The 21,041-nt window shown below is 42.0% G+C and overlaps 1 pseudogene; it reads left to right on the top strand.

The window, feature by feature from the left end:
- The first annotated feature begins 11,806 nt into the window (after positions 1-11,806).
- LOC138373251 (putative ammonium transporter 1) lies at positions 11,807-15,082 on the top strand (annotated as a pseudogene).
- The last annotated feature ends 5,959 nt before the right edge of the window (positions 15,083-21,041 follow it).

Below are 21,041 nucleotides of genomic sequence, written 5' to 3'. Positions count from 1 at the left end.
AGTTGGTTCTACAAGTCTACAATTAAATGCTCTTGTCTGCACAGAAAAAATAGATATTATTGCACTTACCGAAACGTGGATGAATGTAGAAAATAGAGAACTATTAGCTGAATATCAAATATATGGATTTAAACTATTTCACACAGATAGATATATTAGACGAGGAGGTGGAGTAGCCATATATGTTAGGGATAATTTGAAATGTAGTCTCAAAGAAGGAATCAAAACAGAGCCACACACAGAAACTATTTGGATTGAATTAAACGAAAAAGCTAATAATATTATAATAGGAGTAATATATAGGCCACCAAATTTAGACAGAATGGAAGCAAAGCATCTATGGGATGAAATATCTAGAGCATCTAGATCTAACAGTATTTATGTCATGGGTGACTTTAATTTTAGTGGAATAAACTGGTTGAACAAAACAGGGAATAGTGAAGCAGAAGATTTTCTAGAATTAATTGACGATTGCTTTCTTACGCAACACATTAAGGAACCAACACGGGAAAATAATATTTTAGATTTAGTGTTAACTAACAGGGAAACGCAAATTAATGACATCGAAATAGGGAGTGAGCTAGGGAGCAGTGATCACAAAGAAATCAGATTTAGCATAGAATGGAATAGACCAGTAGGAGAAAATTCTGTTAAAGTGCCAGATTTTCGAAAAGCTGATTTTAATAGCCTAAGAAATTTTTTGGGTCAAATTGATTGGAAAGGCTTGGGTATGGGGTGTGGGCCGGTCTTGGAGCGAGACATGAACCCAGCGATAGGTGACTTAAATGGGGATTTCGATGTGGATTCAATATATAACTTATTTAAGAATATTCTAAACAAAGCACAGGAACGTAGTATACCATACAAATTGAATAGATCGTATACTAATGACCCAAAGTGGATAACAAAGAATTTGAAGAACCTTATAGGTAAAAAGAGAGCTTGGTACAAAAGGATTAAAAATGGGGAGGTCACTTTAGAACAGGAATTCGTACAACTGGTTAGAAATGTTAAAAAAGAGATAAGGAAAGCAAAAAGAAACTATGAAGTTCGCATAGCAGGGCAAGCAAAGACAAATCCTAAAGGTTTTTTTCAGTTATATCGTACTAACACTAGGGAAAGGATAGGTCCATTAAAAACTGAGACAGGTCAAATAACAGATAGTGATGAAGAGATGAGTAGTATTTTTAATAAATATTTTGTATCTGTATTTACTAAAGAGGAACTTAACAATATGCCTTCAGCCGAACAAGTCTATGTGGGTGGGGACGAGGACAGGTTGACGAGTTTAGCAGTTACCAGGGAGGATGTTCTTAAACAAATAGTAAAACTCAAACCAAACAAATCCCCAGGGCCGGATGAAGTGTTTGCTAGGGTGCTTAAAGAATGCAAAGAGGAGCTTTGTGACCCACTGTCAACCATATTTAATAAATCAATAGAGTCAGGCAGAGTGCCAGAGTTTTGGAAAGTTGCTAATGTGATACCAGTTTTTAAGAAAGGAGATAGATCACTTGCGTCTAACTATCGACCAATTAGCCTAACGTCTATTGTGGGAAAGTTACTCGAATCTATAATAGCAAATAAAATTCGTCTTCATCTTGAAAAACATAAATTAATAATTGAGTCGCAACATGGTTTTATAAATGGCCGTTCATGTTTAACAAATTTGTTATCTTTTTATTCTAGCATTGTTGAGGCAGTTGATAGTGGTAAGGATTGCGATGTTGTATACCTTGACTTTAGCAAAGCTTTTGATACAGTGCCACATGAAAGACTGATTAAAAAAATAGAGTCTCATGGTATTGGGGGTGCTATATTAAGCTGGATTAGGGCATGGCTATACCAAAGGAAACAGAGAGTTAGTATAAATGGAATCAAGTCAGAGTGGGAAAATGTTGTAAGTGGAGTGCCTCAAGGCTCTGTCCTGGGACCTCTGTTGTTTATAATATATATAAATGATTTAGATTCAGGTTTGAGTAGCAACATTTGCAAATTTGCCGATGATACGAAAATCGGTAGGGAAATTAATTCGGAGGAGGACTCACTATCACTTCAAGTTGATCTAGATAGGGTTTTGAAATGGTCAAAGGATTGGCAGATGCAGTTTAATGCTGATAAATGTAAAGTTCTGAGGTTAGGTAATGATGATAGAGTTACAAGATACGAGCTAGATGGTGTTGTGATTGCGAAGTCGGATTGCGAAAGGGATCTGGGAGTTATGATTAGTAAGAATTTAAAACAAAAGGATCAATGCATAAATGTTCGTAATAAGGCAAATCGGACACTTGGATTTATTAATCGCAGCGTTAGTAACAAGACACCTGGTGTGGTTCTCAAGCTATATCTTGCTCTAGTTAGGCCCCATTTAGATTATGCAGTTCAGTTTTGGTCGCCATATTATAGAATGGATATAAATTCACTTGAACGTGTCCAGCGTAGGATGACTAAGTTAATTCCCTAAATTAGAAATCTTTCATATGAAGAAAGATTAACAAAGCTTAAGTTGCATTCACTGGAAAGGCGAAGAGTTAGGGGTGACATGATAGAGGTTTACAAGTGGATGAATGGACATAACCGGGGGGATATTAATAGGGTATTAAAAGTATCAACACAGGACAGAACACGAAACAATGGATATAAATTGGATAAGTTTAGATTTAGGAAAGACTTGGGTAAATACTGGTTCAGTAACAGGGTTGTTGATTTGTGGAACCAATTGCCGCGTAACATTGTGGAGGTGGGGTCCCTCGATTGTTTCAAGCACGGGTTGGACAAGTATATGAGTGGGATTGGGTGGTTATAGAATAGGAGCTGCCTCGTATGGGCCAATAGGCCTTCTGCAGTTACCTTTGTTCTTATGTTCTTATGTTCTTCTTAAGTCCTAAAATATGTTTGGTTATTCGCGCACGTTGCTTTATTTAAAAAATTCGTGAACTATTATGATGAATGCATTTTGTTCCAGAGCGAGAGGACAGTATTTCAACATAATAAATGAGATGTGAATTGTTATAAATGGATTAATACATTAACTGTTGTGTAAATAACTTTGCATTGAACAAGTTGTCATAATTCTATTAACTGTCTGTTGTATGCTTCGCGAGGTTTGAAATATTTTCGTCCATGTCTAATGAAGGTAACTGAGAGGACAGATTGATTGATGAAGATTAAGCCACCCAAAAGGTGGCACGGGCATGAATAGCCTTTAAGTGGTGGCCCTTTTAAGCCATTACCAGTATCAAGAGCTGATACTGAAGATCTGTGGAGGTGCGACTGCACCCAGCGTGACGGGAGATGTCTCCCGGACCAAATGGTGACCAGATGGTGTGAGAGGACAGGCTCCAGATGGAGTTGAGTATGTCAACCATACTCAGGAACACTCCAGTCAGATTCACATCCGGTAAAAATGTCCATTGCCTCATCCACCACCCAGTGTTTATCCACTTGAATAGTTTTCTAGGATTTCATGTGTTGGAATCCTTAGGATTAAGCTTTTAAGTGCCTTGGAGAAGTCTAATGACAGCACATCATCTGCCAAAATTGTATTCACGAAACTGGAAAGCATTTCCAGTTATGGGCTTTTTTTTTATTAACACATTTTAGTACATCACAATCGACTTGAGAATGATCCAGGACGGACTGAAATGTCGTCGTCCCTTCATCTTGTGGTCTGGTCAACATACTTCAGCCACGTTATTTTGACTCCTCGCCTGCATAACAAAATCTGAATTTGTGCAGCTACCCTAGACTATATGAAGGGGAGTACAATGTCAAAAACGCTTACGGGCTCTATGTAGCTCACCATAGCCGGTGCTACATGGACACTTCGTTCTGAGTAGCTAAATATGAAACATAAGAACATAAGAACATAAGAACAAAGGTAACTGCAGAAGGCCTATTGGCCCATACGAGGCAGCTCCTATTCTATAACCACCCAATCCCACTCATATACTTGTCCAACCCGTGCTTGAAACAATCGAGGGACCCCACCTCCACAATGTTACGCGGCAATTGGTTCCACAAATCAACAACCCTGTTACTGAACCAGTATTTACCCAAGTCTTTCCTAAATCTAAACTTATCCAATTTATACCCATTGTTTCGTGTTCTGTCCTGTGTTGATACTTTTAAAACCCTATTAATATCCCCCCGGTTATGTCCATTCATCCACTTGTAAACCTCTATCATGTCACCCCTAACTCTTCGCCTTTCCAGTGAATGCAACTTAAGCTTTGTTAATCTTTCTTCATATGAAAGATTTCTAATTTGGGGAATTAACTTAGTCATCCTACGCTGGACACGTTCAAGTGAATTTATATCCATTCTATAATATGGCGACCAAAACTGAACTGCATAATCTAAATGGGGCCTAACTAGAGCAAGATATAGCTTGAGAACCACACCAGGTGTCTTGTTACTAACGCTGCGATTAATAAATCCAAGTGTCCGATTTGCCTTATTACGAACATTTATGCATTGATCCTTTTGTTTTAAATTCTTACTAATCATAACTCCCAGATCCCTTTCGCAATCTGACTTCGCAATCACAACACCATCTAGCTCGTATCTTGTAACTCTATCATCATTACCTAACCTCAGAACTTTACATTTATCAGCATTAAACTGCATCTGCCAATCCTTTGACCATTTCAAAACCCTATCTAGATCAACTTGAAGTGATAGTGAGTCCTCCTCCGAATTAATTTCCCTACCGATTTTCGTATCATCGGCAAATTTGCAAATGTTGCTACTCAAACCTGAATCTAAATCATTTATATATATTATAAACAACAGAGGTCCCAGGACAGAGCCTTGAGGCACTCCACTTACAACATTTTCCCACTCTGACTTGATTCCATTTATACTAACTCTCTGTTTCCTTTGGTATAGCCATGCCCTAATCCAGCTTAATATAGCACCCCCAACAACAACAACAACATCAAAACCTAGCTGTGAGATGCTAAAAATCCCCATCACACAGGATGGTTAGTCATACAGAGGCGGTTTGTTAGGGATGTTTTGTTTTTTTCAGCGAATCTGAAATATTATAATTATTTTTAGACGCTTCTTATTAAGGCATCAAAGAAGGTATAAAATGAAGCCATGAGAATAATCTTAGGATGACCAAGAAATGTTATGATTGAGATAATGAGGATGGAGTTGAATCTGAAGAGTATTGGGGATAGAATTTCAGAGATAAAAGTAGCCTCTGCCATTGGATTAATGAGAGGTGGGGGAGCTAATGAATTAATCCTCTCAGTTCAAAAGGTGGGAAGTAATGCACAATGTATGATAAAGTATAATAAGAGAGCATATATGAGTACCTTATGTTCTAATGTTATAAAGTATGATGCTATTCCAAAATGGTTGCTTTGCCTAAGAGACAATTCACATCATCATGGGAAGATTGTAACGTAGATGTAGTAATTATTCCTATGCAAAAGAAAAAAGTATGTATGAGATAGGAGAGCTGAGGGCAACATATGATTGTAGCTACTCGGAACACAAAAGTTCCAAATATCACGGGCTATGGTGAGCCCGCAGGAGCTACAAGCGCTTTGCCCCAAGAGTGTAACACATATATGCTGTGTTTACTATATTACCTGCAATGTAAAATGTGATTCTTTTACTGTGATTTGTGGATTTGTACTCATTGGATTTGTGCGCCCCTTGAGGGACTTGAAGTAGAGGAGGGTAGGAATAGCTTAAGATACTTTATCCCTTTGAGATGTATTTTTAGTCTCAATAAACGTACTTGAACTTGATTAAGGCATCGCTCTTCCATGAGGCTGTGTACTTTTAAGTGGTTCATAACGTGTGATTCAGGTTCTTTATTTAAATTTAACAAATGTATACAATGGTAATGTTATACCGCTTATATATTTATATTATAGTGATTGTATTTCTAATAAAGGATCAGTATGTAAGTAAGCGTATCGTACTCAATCATTAATAGTCTCGGGAAGAATTTACAGCTATGGAAGATTAATTTGATTAGATGGGAGTTGGCTGTTACAGCGTATCGTACTCAATCATTAATAGTCTCGGGAAGAATTTACAGCTATGGAAGATTAATTTGATTAGATGGGAGTTGGCTGTTACAGTTATTACTATGATATCCAGTCAAGAAATTACTATGATATCCAGTCAATAAATAACAAGTCAAGAATAATGTCTCTAGTTATAAGCAGACTAAATACTGAGAAGGGGAAGGAGATTAGTATAACTAAATATGTCGGTTTGCATGAGGAGTCCAGGAAAAATGAAGCTAAAACCAAACTTAAATATTCCTAGACTTAAATAAATATTTAATATATATATATGAAATATTCCTATAATATAACTATTATAATATAAATCATATATTTGACCGTGCACATCGATATGTACTATATTAGGTCTTAGATATCGTGTATTAGGCCTATGATGGTTAGGTTATAAAATAAATAAATAAATGTTTATTTAGGTAAGGTACTTACATACAAGAGATTTTACAAAGATTGATGGATTTATATGGATGGATGGATTGTTAGGTTTTATTAGCAACATAAATACAAAAGTGGGATTAAGGCAACATAAATATGAGTGGGATTGGGTGGTTATGTTGACCAGACCACACACTAGAAGGTGAAGGGACGACAATATACTATATACTAGTCGTCCCTTCACCTTCTAGTGTGTGGTCTGGTCAACATACTTTAGCCACGTTATTGTGACTCATCGCCTGTATTGGGTGGTTATAAATAGGAGCTGCCTCGTATGGGCCAATATAGGCCTTCTGCAGTTACCTTGTTCTTATGTTCTTAAAAACTTTTCCGGTTTGTCTAAACTCTATAATACTAAAGTCTAGTTTCTAATTGTGTATTACGTCAACATATGTACGATAGTGAACATCGTTACTATAAACGCTATATAAACAAGAGGATGGGCTAACTAACATATATTGTAGCCCATTTTCATGTTTAGGTAGTAACGATGAAGACCGTCGTACATATATTGACGTAAAAGGCAATTAGAAAGTAGAAATCGGTACTATTGAATTTGGACAAACCGTTAAAGTTTTTGTACTGATGTTGCAAAGAAAACTTATCCTAACCTAACCTTCCTAGGGCTAATACACACTATCTGAGGCATAATATAGTACATATATGAGCAGGCGAAGAGTCACAATAACGTGGCTAAAGTATGTTGACCAGACCACACACTAGAAGGTGAAGGGACGACAACGTTTCGGTCCGCCCTGGACCATTCTCAAGTCGATTGAGAATGTGTATATCACATACATATATGTGTTATACTAAGTCAAGGAATATTTAAGTTGGTTTTTAGCTTTATTTATTTCGGACAATAAAATGAATAGTATTAAATTCTACTATCTAATTGTCTATTACGTTTATGCATATACGATGGTCTACAGAAAGTAGATTACAGTTACAGAAAGTACTATCTTAACAGGAGTGTGGGTTGTGCATTATAATAAAACATTCAAAAGATCTCAGGCTCCACCCGCACCACTGCCAGCTTGGCTCAACTCTCACTTAAAAACATCCTATAGCCACCATTCACCCAAGTATTAATGTAACCTGTGGTTAAGAGTGTAATGTTTTATACATTTAACCACATATCCTTATAGCATAGCTAAATTAGCTAGAAGAGTATTATCCTCGTAAGTTTGAGAGTGCATTAATATAACCACCACTCTATATAATATAAATTATATATTATACTCACAAGATCACTGCTCGTACTTTGTAGGATGGAGGGTCGTAACAGCCAATCCATGTTTTACAAATAACCACCATGCACTCTGGTGTAGTTAATGGAGTTCTCCACCAAACGCGACGACCTTCAAATGCACGTTAGTGTGATTTCGACGTTTCGGTCCGTCCTGGACCATTCTCAAGTCGATCACAATCGACTTGAGAATGGTCCAGGACGGACCGAAACGTCGTCGTCTCTTCAATTTCTAGTGTGTGGTCTGGTCAACATACTTCAGCCACGTTATTGTGACTCATCGCCTGCAGTGTGATTTCCTTGGGTATACATCAATGAACTTTTGCTTAGTTGCAGAGGGTCCTTTCACAAATTCAGGAAGAATTTGTTGATTCTTTTGTTGGAAAACTTGTATCACTGTGTGAGAAGTCGACACGGTCCCAGTTTGAGTAAATTGTTTCTCAAAAATTTGTTTTTGTTTACACTCTTGTCAGCTTCAGTTTGTTTGTTAATAATACCATGCCAAGTGCTTATGTTTAGAGTTCCATATAGATGTAGAAAGGAAACATTATTTAAAATTCCAAAATTACAACAAAAAGCTTACATTGTGATTGTTTAACATTCATTTATAAGTAATAAATGTTTCATGTTATCAACAGTTCTAAATACACTTTTCTGGACTAGATAATTTCACCCTGTCATCTAAGAAGTGATAGTTTATAACTATTATGAATTGAATGTACAAAACATGGACTATTGTAGCCTCAACAAAGTTCCATTTTGGATAATTTAGGATGATGGGGCGACGCATTATCTAAGTTAAAAATGTTTTGTGAAAATTAAAGTAAATTATATTTTATTGTAATATAGGGTTTCCAGCAAGCCTCTATTGCTAGTAATAATAAATATGCAATTGAAAATAAATGTAATATCAAGTGATTCCACCCATTATTTGTGACTATTAAAATTGCTGTAATACAATAGGCCTACATATATTTTTCCATTGGCTGTATTCACCAAGTAAGTTTAAATTCCAATTATTATTTCCAATTATCGTATTAATATTGTTTATATTTGTTTGACACATCACTTGCGAGTGTAATTTTTACTTGTTGCAAATTAAAACTGGATTTTTTTCTGTAGCACTGAGTACCTACGTGACATCGATTGGTTTAATTTGGTTTTACGGTTAATAGCTATTACTTTCTCGAGGGTTATTAAGGCCGTGACACTAGCTTACTGACCATCCAACAAGTATACTTCATATCCCTGTTGCGAAATTGACTGAATGCCATTTTGAGTGATAAGCCTAACATTTAGTTTTTTTTTTAATTTGTTAGGGATTATTATTATTATTAAAGTTCTGAAACTATTGAAAGTAATGTTATCATTAACCTTAGTCAAATTGAATTAAGTGTAAAGGAAACTGCAGAAGGTCTATTGACCTATACGAGGCAGCACCTTGTTATATCCACCCAAACTCGTTCATATACTGTATATGAACCTACCTAACCTACGCTTGAAACAATACAGCGATCCCACATCTATTGTGTTATCCGGTAATTGGCTCTATAAATCATTAACCCTGTTTTTGATTGTCGCAATAATTAAAGGCATTCCCAGATCTTTCCAAGGGTCTAATTTGTTTACAGCATTCCTTATCGTGATTACGGGCTACTCATGCCCGTACCACCTCTTGGGTGTCTTCATCAATTAATCAATTCCTATCGTGACATCACAGACACATCACCACCTCACTGATTCACTTATATATACCCTCGAGTGTTCAAGAAGATTTTGCTATTCATGCCCGTGCCACCTCTTGGGTGGCTTAATCTTTATCAATCAATCAAGAAGCACACTCCACACACTTGGTCCGGGAGACATCTCCCGTCACGCAGGGTGCAGTTGCACCTCCACAGATCTCCAGTATCAGCTCTTGATACTGGTGATGGCTCAAAAGGGCCACCACTTACGAGCTAATCATGCCCGTGCCACCGTTTGGGTGGCTTCATCTTCATCTTAACACATTCACAAGGGAGACATCTCCCGTCACGCAGGGTGCAGTCGCGCCTCCACAGATCTCCAGTATCATCTATTGATACTGGTGATGGCTCAAAAGGGCCACCACTTACGAGCTAATCATGCCCGTGCCACCGTTTGGGTGGCTTCATCTTCATCATCTTCATCAACACATTCACAAGGGAGACATCTCCCGTCACGCAGGGTGCAGTCGCGCCTCCACAGATCTCCAGTATCAGCTCTTGATACTGGTGATGGCTCAAAAGGGCCACCACTTACGAGCTATTCATGCCCGTGCCACCTTTTGGGTGGCTTCATCTTCATCTTAAACACATTCACAAGGGAGACATCTCCCGTCACGCAGGGTGCATTTGCACCTCCACAGATCTCCAGTATCAGCTCTTGATACTGGTGATGGCTCAAAAAGGGCCACCACTTACGAGCTATTCATGCCCGTGCCACCTTTTGGGTGGCTTCATCTTCATCTTAAACACATTCACAAGGGAGACATCTCCCGTCACGCAGGGTGCATTTGCACCTCCACAGATCTCCAGTATCAGCTCTTGATACTGGTAATGGCTAAAAAGCGCCACCACTTACGGGCTATTCATGCCCGTGCCACCTTTTGGGTGGCTTAAACTTTATCAATCAATCATCAAGAAGATTTTGCTATTCATGCCCGTGCCACCTCTTGGGTGGCTTAATCTTTATCAATCAATCAAGAAGCACACTCCACACACTTGGTCCGGGAGACATCTCCCGTCACGCAGGGTGCAGTTGCACCTCCACAGATCTCCAGTATCAGCTCTTGATACTGGTAATGGCTCAAAAGGGCCACCACCTACGGGCTATTCATGCCCGTGCCACCTTTTGGATGGCTTAATCGTCATCTTGGACACATTCATGGGAGACATCTCCCGTCACGCAGAGTGCACTTGCACCTCCACAGATCTCCAGTATCAGCTCTTGATACTGGTGATGGCTCAAAAGGGCCACCACTTACGAGCTATTCATGCCCGTGCCACCTTTTGGGTGGCTTCATCTTCATTTTAACACATTCAAACGGGAGAAATCTCCCGTCACGCAGGGTGTAGTCGCACCTCCACAGATCTGCAGTATCATCTATTGATACTGGTGATGGCTCAAAAGGGCCACCACTTACCAATTCATGCCCGTGCCACCTTTTGGGTGGCTTCATCTTCATCTTAGCACATTCACAAGGGAGACATCTCCCATCATGCAGGGTGCATTCGCACCTCCACAGATCTCCAGTATCAGCTCTTGATACTGGTAATGGCTTAAAATGGCCACCACTTACGGGCTATTCATGCCCGTGCCACCTTTTGGGTGGCTTAATCTTCATCAATCAATCAATCAAGAAGATACACCATTTGGTCACCACTTGGTCCGGGAGACATCTCCCGTCACGCAGGGTGCAGTTGCGCCTCCACAGATCTCCAGTATCATCTTTTGATACTGGTAATGGCTCGAAATGGCCACCACTTACGGGCTATTCATGCCCGTGCCACCTCTTGGGTGGCTTAATCTTCATCAATCAATCAATCGTGTTTGACCACCATTTGGTCCGGGAAACATCTCCCGTCACGCAGGGTGCAGTCGCACCTCCACAGGTCTCCAGTATCATCTATTGATACTGGTGATGGCTCAAAAGGGCCACCACTTACGAGCTATTCATGCCCGTGCCACCTTTTGGGTGGCTTCATCTTCATCTTAACACATTCACAAGGGAGACATCTCCCGTCATGCAGGGTGCATTCGCACCTCCACAGATCTCCAGTATCAGCTCTTGATACTGGTAATGGCTTAAAAAGGGCCACCACTTACGGGCTATTCATGCCCGTGCCACCTTTTGGGTGGCTTAATCTTCATCAATCAATCAAGAAGATATGCAGTGTATAGGTATAGGTATATAGATAGGTATAGGCTTCATGTGGGGCTGCACATCATTTCTGCTGGAACATACGACGCGTTAATTTAGTTTAAAAGTTTATTTTATTAATAATTTGTAAGCTACAATTTGAGAGATCTGGAAGTCTCGTTGCCAGCAACTAATATGGATGCCGGACACAATATTAGTTTACTAATGTCTGGCGAGAACCCGACGCCAATGTCCCGAGAACTGTCCATCCTGCAGAAGGACCTGGACACCCTCTTCCTCATTGTGTTCGGCATCCTCATATTCAGTAAGTACCAGAATCTGTGTTTTCTCTCGTTTTCAAGTATTTAAACTTAAATGGGTATAGAATCCATTTCACATTTTGTATGTTGATCAAATATTTATATAATAGTACAATAATCTCTGGATTTTGTTTTATTATACTTAAAATTATGTATTTGTACTTTTGACATTGCTTTATTTTTCAGTCTTGCAGACCGGGTTCGCATTCCTTGAGGCAGGCTCCGTAAGGTCCAAGAACACCACCAACATCCTTCTCAAGAACATGCTCGATGTCTGTAAGTTATCAAACACCTTCGTTATTTGTTATCGTATCTGGCTTATGTCCTGTGAACCAGTACATGATTTTTTTATTCCTATCTCATAGCTAAAGTACGCTCTTAATGTATATAACTTTGCCGACTCTTGTATTCCTGTAATTTTCTGGTTTTGTTTTTCCATCTGCTGGTGTTATATACTAAATTGTTCTCTGTATTTAACCGACTTCCTCCCACCAAGCCTCACGTAGTAATAATGATATGAATTCCACAATCGTCCCCACCCTGTACTAACTATCTGCCCTGTTACTCTCCCCAGTCATTGGTGGCATAGCGTACTGGCTGGTGGGGTTCCCGCTGGCGTTTGGAGGCGGGAACAGCTTCTCTGGTACAGCATACTGGGCGTCGTACGGGCTGTTGGACGAGCACCTGGCCTTCTGGTTCTTCCAGTTCGTCATCGCCACCACAGCCTCCACCATCATCTCGGGGTCGATGGCTGAGCGGTGTGCCTTCAATGCTTATCTCATCTACACGACCGTGCTGTCAGGTGGGTGTGAAGCCTCTTTCTCTCTGTAAAGTATGTTTCAAATTTAGCGGGGTACTTTACACTATTCGGTGGTCAATAAATCAATAACTTTACTCACTGGCGTCATTTATAAAATTTTAATTATACAATAATAGCCTAACACTGAGCATTATAATTATGATTTACAACATTATGATTTACTTCTCAATTAAAAGGGCAATTCAATCAATATTAAATACATTTCCCGCGGAATTAATAGATACATTATTAAATACAGCTGTGGTGTACCGGATTATAATGTTTGTGTTGCAACAGCTGTGATGTACCGGTTTATGATAATGTTTGTGTTTGTACAGCTGTGGTGTACCCTGTGGTGTCACACTGGACCTGGTCAGACGTTGGCTGGCTCAAGACTCAACACTACCAGGACTTCGGTGGCTCCGGCGTCGTCCACCTCACAGGGGGCGTGGCAGCTCTTGTTGGGGCTGTAATTCTTGGGCCCAGAATTGGTCGCTTCGGACCCAAGGGCAAGGAGATACGTGGACACTCTGTGCCGGTATGTTCATAGAGCATTAGTAATGTGTTAGTATATGAAGTCATGAAGCAATATATAATTTTTAGGGGAATATCATGTTTAATAGAAATATTACACGTCAAGGTGGAGGTGTAAACTTGTGTTTGAACTTCCAGCTGGCAGCTCTGGGAGGCTTCATCCTGCTCTTCGGGTTCCTGGCCTTCAACGGAGGGTCCCAAGCGTCCATCAGCCACGAGGGTGATGCTGTAGCCATTGCCAAGGCTGTCTTTAACACTGTGATTTCGGCGTCTTCAGGAGGCATCGCTGTGCTCTTGGTGTACCGTTCTGTGCTGTGTGGGAGGGAGTCCACCTGGTCCTTCCTAATGGCTCTTAATGGTTCTCTCGCTGGCATGGTAAGTACCGCTCAGCACTGTGTGGCCGGGAGTCCATTAGTGCTAGTATGATGGACTCTGCTCGCTGTAAATTTTCATTGATAGACGTTTGATTTAAACTTAACTTAGTATTATGATAATATAACTAATTTCTTATCAATATGTCTGTGAGTTTGTTTATCCAATGCTTAAGGACATATTTCCATGACAGGTGTCAATCAGTGCCGGGTGCAACGTTGTGCGGCCGTGGAGTGCCTGTGTCATTGGTACAGTGGGTGGATCAGTGTTCCTCGCCATCCACACCCTTCTGCCCAAGTTGAATGGTACGTCACTGCTTCTCTCACCGCTCAGTTTTCTTAACTTTGTCTCAAGAAGGCAACAAGTAGCCAGCTTTATCTAACTTGAGTTTGAAATATTTTAACTTTAACGTTATGTTCTGTAGATGGCATATACTTAAATAATAATATTTATAAAATTTTATATTATTGGGAGGTGTACGTGCATATTGGGACTGTTGAGGTTGTGAGTATAAAGTTAATTAATATTTTTTCCACAGTTGACGACCCACTTGATGCTGTGGCTGTGCACATGGGAGGTGGGTTGTGGGGGCTGGTTGCTGTGGCCCTCTTCCAGGATGGTGGCATTGTGTACGGAGGCAGCGCGGAGGTCCTCGCCTGGAACATAGTGGGGGCGCTGGCCATAGTGGCCTGGTCTGGTGGTCTTTGTTTGCTTATGTTTGGTTCCCTCAGGCTACTCGGCGTCTTGAGGGTGCCTCCAGAAATGGAAATTGCAGGCAAGTGAAGATAATACATAAAGTTTTCACTTTTGTATTGTATAATTGTTATATGTTCAGTGTTATGAACGCATTCATTATACATTGTATATGTTCTATATCTCTAACAATATCTGTACGCCAGGAATGGACATCTAGAAGCACGGGGAACCAGCCTACCCAGCTGACGCTTGGCTGGAGAGCCAGTACGATGGATCCGTAAACACTCAGAACACAAAGAATTCTAGTAAGTTGTCAACTAAGTTGCTTTTAAAGTTTTGTGTGTGATGTTTATTTATTTGATATTAATGAAATGCATCATAGAAATTCATATAGTTTTGTTATCAACATTTTCCACTGTTCATCTAATCCGTTATTTTCCAGATCTTCCACCCAACATGTCTGCCCCGGAAGAATTTGGCTTGACTAATTCCCAGGACCCAGCTCCAGTCCCTGGGCATCTTGTATACTGGAGTCGTGCAGGACCAGTCCCATCCCACCTCTCACCCGTCGTGTCCCTCAACAACCACGAAGCTAACCACTTGAACTCCAACAATAGTGTCTCTGAAGCTGGCTTCACAGTCCGACTGGGAGACCATGATCTGCGAGTCCTCGTTGAACCCAGAGATCAACGTGGTCAAGATCCTCAGTGTTACACCAATGAGGCTTTTGACGAAACCACAAAGCTTTAAGATTCTCTTTTATTTGTCATTACTTATGAAAGTATGTGTATGTTGTCATTACTTATGAAAGTATGTGTGTGTTTGTCATTACTTATTGTTATGGGTAAGGTTCATGTGTCTTGCAGTCGCAATAATTAAATAATAAATGTGGCCTTGCCACATTTATTATTTGATTAAAGAAACGACTGCTTTACAAACACATCAATATACTTCATGAAGGGATAACAATGAAACAGACATCAAATAAATACACACAGGTAGCCAAGAATCACCAGATATATTCTCATTTAAATATATTTAATAATAAGTTTAGATAATATCTATAGGCACTGATCACTAACTTACCCGATATAAGAATATATGGGTAAGCAAATAATGGTCTAACCAGGCAAGTAACTATGTTAACTGAACTAAACAGGCACCTTTTGACTTATCTTATGATCCAGGTCTCCCTCGGATAACTCCACCCATGCTACTGGCTGCCAAATGTCCAGTAGCATGGGCGTGGCGTCAACATATTACCAATTAAGGCCCAAATGAATATTTTTAGATACGCTGCTATCTGCAGCGAGTAATACTTATGAACATATTTATAAATACCGTAATATACATTAAACATAACTAAGGTGTAATTAAAATACATGTACACACAAGAACACTGAATAATTACTGGGGTGAATCAGTGACGCTATGTTGGATACAATGCGTGAATCAATGACTACTCCGTATATGTACAGAGTAGATTTCCCTGTACATTCCCCTCCCACGAGACGCCACTGTCTCTCCCCACATGAATAAACATGCAATAGCGTCAAAAAATACAACATACAGGCACGCTACAGTTAACGCAAACAATACTCAACGAAAACAAAAAGGACGTAATGTTAATCTCACAATAACTGAGGAAGGAATTTAGGAACATTAATGCTTTATCATGAAAAATGTCAGAATCAAGTATTATTGATACATAACACTTATGAAAGTACTGTATGTTTGTTTTCATTACTTATGAAAGTGTGTGTGTGTAGTTGTCATTACTTATGATATTATGTGTGTTTGTCATTAGTTGTGGAAGTATGTGCGTGTATGCAATTAATTAATCTATTTTTGTAATGCTGTTAGTTTAAATTGTAAACAATAGTAAATATATTTGTATCAATAATCCATATTGTTTATTATTTCCTGGTGTTATTACCCAAACTAATTCGGAAGATTTGTATCTTATGAAATAACTTAAGATATTCAGAATAAAAACAAATGTAGATTGGGAAATTTATTGTATCTTTTATACTTATTAATATAAATAATAATTAAATGTTTATTCAGGTAACATACATACAAGATGAGTTGCAAACAGAATGTTGGATTTCTAGATAGTTTCCATAACTATTTATTCAGTTTATACTATGCCTAAAGCCACTAATACGCAGAGCGTGGCTTGTCGCTTTGGTCGCCAGGGGGTGTGGGTGTTCCTGTCCTCCCTGCATTTGTCGTCAAGTGGTGCCTGGGTATTCGTCGGTGACGCTCCTAATGGGGGGATCTCTTCCCCCTGTTGTGCGTGTGCACTCTGTAAGCCTGGAATTTTCTGGCCATGCCGGGTACCCGGAGGTTGAACTTGTAATGTCTGACATGCTCCGTGTGCCCGTGGATGTGATTTACGGTGTTGAACTCATCGCATGATTGTCAAATTTGTGGGGGACGCAGAGTATCGTGCGTTTCTCCAGCGCTTCGAGGGGTGATCCTTGCCCCTGCCGGGTGGTGCCGGCACTGTGGAGATTTCCGATCGAAGTGGTGCATTGACGTACGTCAGTGTTCATGGGGCGCCCTTGGAGTTTCCCGAGGACCTCCTATGGCGTTACTTCGGGAGGTTTGGAGCTGTCGTCAGTGTGAGGCTGCACAAGCTTTCCTTGGGAAAGGTCCAGTGTTTGTGAATGAACATTCGGACCCTGGGGATGCGCCTGCGGGCGGAATTCCGTCCTCCGTCCGGCTCCTCGGATATTATGTTTTGGTGTATTATTCCCGACAACCGCGGATAAGTTTTTGATGTGGCCTGCTGGGGCATCAGGCTGCCGGGTGTTCTGAGGCTGCCGTCGTCCCCGTGAATCTCTTCTGTGAGGAGGATTTTCCACCGCTCCCTGTGGAGGAGGATTCATTGGGTGGGGATGTGGCCGTCCCATTGGCTGCTGGGGGCCCCCCCTGTGGCGCCCGACGCATCTGCTGTGGTGGCCCCCCTTCCTAGCGTTATGGTGTCTTCGAATGTTCAAAGGCATCAGCTGCATGTTCTGCCTGCTTCCGTTGGTGTCCCTGATGGTCCCGTGGGTCTTCCCGTGGATCTCTGTACGTCGTCTTCGTCCTCTCCAACTGTTGAGCATGTCCCTGTGCCCTCGACGTGTGTCCCGGCTGGGGTGGATACAGGGGTCTTCTATTGTGCTCGGCCTGGTACCCCATGTGGTTGAGGATTCTGCCGTCCTGCGGAGGGTGTTGGTTCGCCCGGCTTGTGACGCCCGTGTCTCTGGGTCGGCCTCCAGATCTGATGATGTGCGGCCAGAGTCCAAGCGTTCCCGGCGATCTTCTGCCTGGGCTGATGTGGGAGATTTGGACGACTCTGGATCTTCCGGCGATGGCGAAGTGGTTCCTTCCGGTTGCGTCACATTCTACGGTGGTGGTGACGTACACGTGCCTGCGGCTGCCGGTGACAGTGTCTCGGACTTCCCTTTTGGTGTGGTGCCTGTGGATCTTGCTTCGGGTGCGTCGCCCGCGTCGGATGGTTCCGGTTCTTCGTGGGGATGGTTCCCCCTTGATGAGGTTCGTGGTGAGCGTGGTGATCTGGTAGTGGTGTTGAAAAAGGCCTTCTTCTCTTGCGCATCCGGCGGCGGGACCGTCTAGGCGGTCTACGTACTCTACTTCGGTTTCTTCCGCTTTCACGGTGGTTCCTATATAGAAGGGGTGACGCCGAGGAAAATAAAGACTCGCGTCCCTACCAAAACAAAAAAAGACCACTATCTGGCGGAGGAGGTGGTTTACCTTGCCCCTCTTTGTTATGCGACTTCTGTCGACCACCTCCGGGAGCCGCCGTTTTCGTTTCTGCCGTTTTTGATTTAGTGATTCCAGAGTTTATGCGGCCCCGGAAGCAGGGGAATCGTTCCCCTACTGACATGGAGTATTTGATATGGGAGGCCTATAAGCACAAATATCCTCTGTATAAGTTTCCTGAGAAATATTCGCCTCCCGTTGAGGTTTGTTCTCCTGTCCAGTAATTTATTTTGTTTGCTATGTGTTGTGAGGTTGTATCCGGTTGTGTACTTGGATGTGCATGGGGTGCGGTTGTGTGTGTGTGTGGGGGGGGGGGGGCGGGTTTTTGTTCCCGGTTCCTGCATGTTCCGATGCGCGCTTGTTTGTTGAGTGTTTGTGTGGCCCTGCCACACAAACACTCAAGGACCACACAACACACAAGGACCACACAACACACAAGGGCCACACAACACACAAGGGCCACACAACACACAAGGGCCACACAACACACAAGGGTAACACAACACACGAGGGTAACACAACACACAAGGACCACACAACACACAAGGGCCACACAACACACAAGGGCCACACAACACACAAGGGCCACACAACACACAAGGACCACACAACACACAAGGGCCACACAACACACAAGGGTAACACAACACACGAGGGTAACACAACACACAAGGACCACACAACACACAAGGGCCACACAACACACAAGGGCCACACAACACACAAGGGCCACACAACACACGAGGGCCACACAACACACAAGGACCACACAACACACAAGGACCACACAACACACAAGGGCCACACAACACACAAGGACCACACAACACACAAGGACCACACAACACACAAGGGCCACACAACACACAAGGGTAACACAACACACGAGGGCCACACAACACACAAGGGCCACACAACACACGAGGGCCACACAACACACAAGGACCACACAACACACGAGGGCCACACAACACACAAGGACCACACAACACACAAGGGCCACACAACACACAAGGACCACACAACACACAAGGGCCACACAACACACAAGGACCACACAACACACAAGGGCCACACAACACACAAGGACCACACAACACACAAGGGCCACACAACACACAAGGGTAACACAACACACAAGGGCCACACAACACACAAGGACCACACAACACACAAGGGCCACACAACACACAAGGGTAACACAACACACAAGGGCCACACAACACACAAGGGTAACACAACACACAAGGGCCACACAACACACAAGGACCACACAACACACAAGGGCCACACAACACACAAGGGTAACACAACACACGAGGGTAACACAACACACGAGGGCCACACAACACACAAGGACCACACAACACACGAGGGCCACACAACACACAAGGACCACACAACACACAAGGGCCACACAACTCACAAGGACCACACAACACACAAGGGCCACACAACACACAAGGACCACACAACACACAAGGGCCACACAACACACGAGGGTAACACAACACACAAGGGCCACACAACACACGAGGGCCACACAACACACGAGGGCCACACAACACAACAAGGGCCACACAACACACGAGGGCCACACAACACACGAGGGCCACATAACACACGAGGGCAACATAACACACGAGGGCCACACAACACACGAGGGCCACACAACAAGGGCCACACAACACACGAGGGCCACACAACACAACAAGGGCCACACAACACACGAGGGCAACATAACACACGAGGGCCCTGCCTGTTTTTGTTCCTATTATCATGCATTGCAGATGTACAGTTGCAGAGTGCTCCTGGCAGTATGGGTTCGAGTCACTTCTGGGGTGTGAGATATATATATATATTGTGATTTTATTGGATGAACCATAGATTGGTGGGGGGGAGGAGGTTGTATTGTGGGACAGTTGCTTAATTCAGAACCTGTACTTGTGGTCGATCTCGAACCCATTGTTGATGTGACGACTTATATTGAATTTTGTAACTAGCTCATCAAGATTGTAACTTGCTTAGCTAAATGAATTGTGGGGTTCAGTCCCTGAGCCCATTATGTGCCTCTGTAACCCTTTCCACTACCACCCACAAGATGGGTATGGGGTGCATAATAAATAACCTAAACTAACTATTGTGTGATAATTATTAATTATTTATATTATTATTATAGTATTTATTATAATAATAATTATATATAATAATATTTTTATATTTATTATAATAATAATTGTTGTATTTAATAATTATCACTCTTCCTTCTAATTTTTCTTGAAGGAGGCCGGCCTCCGGTGAAAGAGGGTTGTGACGATCTCTGTCTGGAACCCGTAGGTGCGGGACCGGGACGTCCACCTCCCCAGGGTCGTGCGGCCCAGCTCTGCTTCAGGAGGCTGGGGTCGTTCTTGCCCTTGCTGGGGGTGGTTCTTCTCCGGCCCCGAACACGGCGGTCTCCGGGTTTGGAGTCCCTGTGCCTTTTTTCACCAACTTCGAGGTCATCCCTGGAACTCACAGTTCCTGCGACGGCGCTGGAACCAATCGCATTGGCGTTTGCCTTTCCATTGGAGACTTTTGGCGCCGTGGAGAGGGGGGACCTGCTGCCTGGGTAACAGCTTCTCCTCCGTATTAACCTACCCTGGCTTTGTGCCCTCGCGAGGCCTCTCCAGACCAGAGCGCAACACCATAGTCTTCTGAGACTGATGGATGCCTACTACTACTATATATTGTACCTAATAGCCAGAATGCACTACTACTATGCAAACCCTGGTTTGTCTAATAAGCAGAGGTTTTCCTAAAGATCTTATAAAATAATATAGCTTTCCATTATTTTTTATATGATTAAACGTATTTTTAATTTGAAACTAACATAGATATACGACCAAACTTACCTAACCTATCATAACCTAAATTAACATAACTAAGAAATATTTCA

This window comes from Procambarus clarkii, chromosome 41, assembly GCF_040958095.1.
Source record: "Procambarus clarkii isolate CNS0578487 chromosome 41, FALCON_Pclarkii_2.0, whole genome shotgun sequence".
Taxonomy (NCBI): Eukaryota; Metazoa; Arthropoda; class Malacostraca; order Decapoda; family Cambaridae; genus Procambarus; species Procambarus clarkii.
This window is presented reverse-complemented; position numbering and strand designations above follow the sequence as displayed.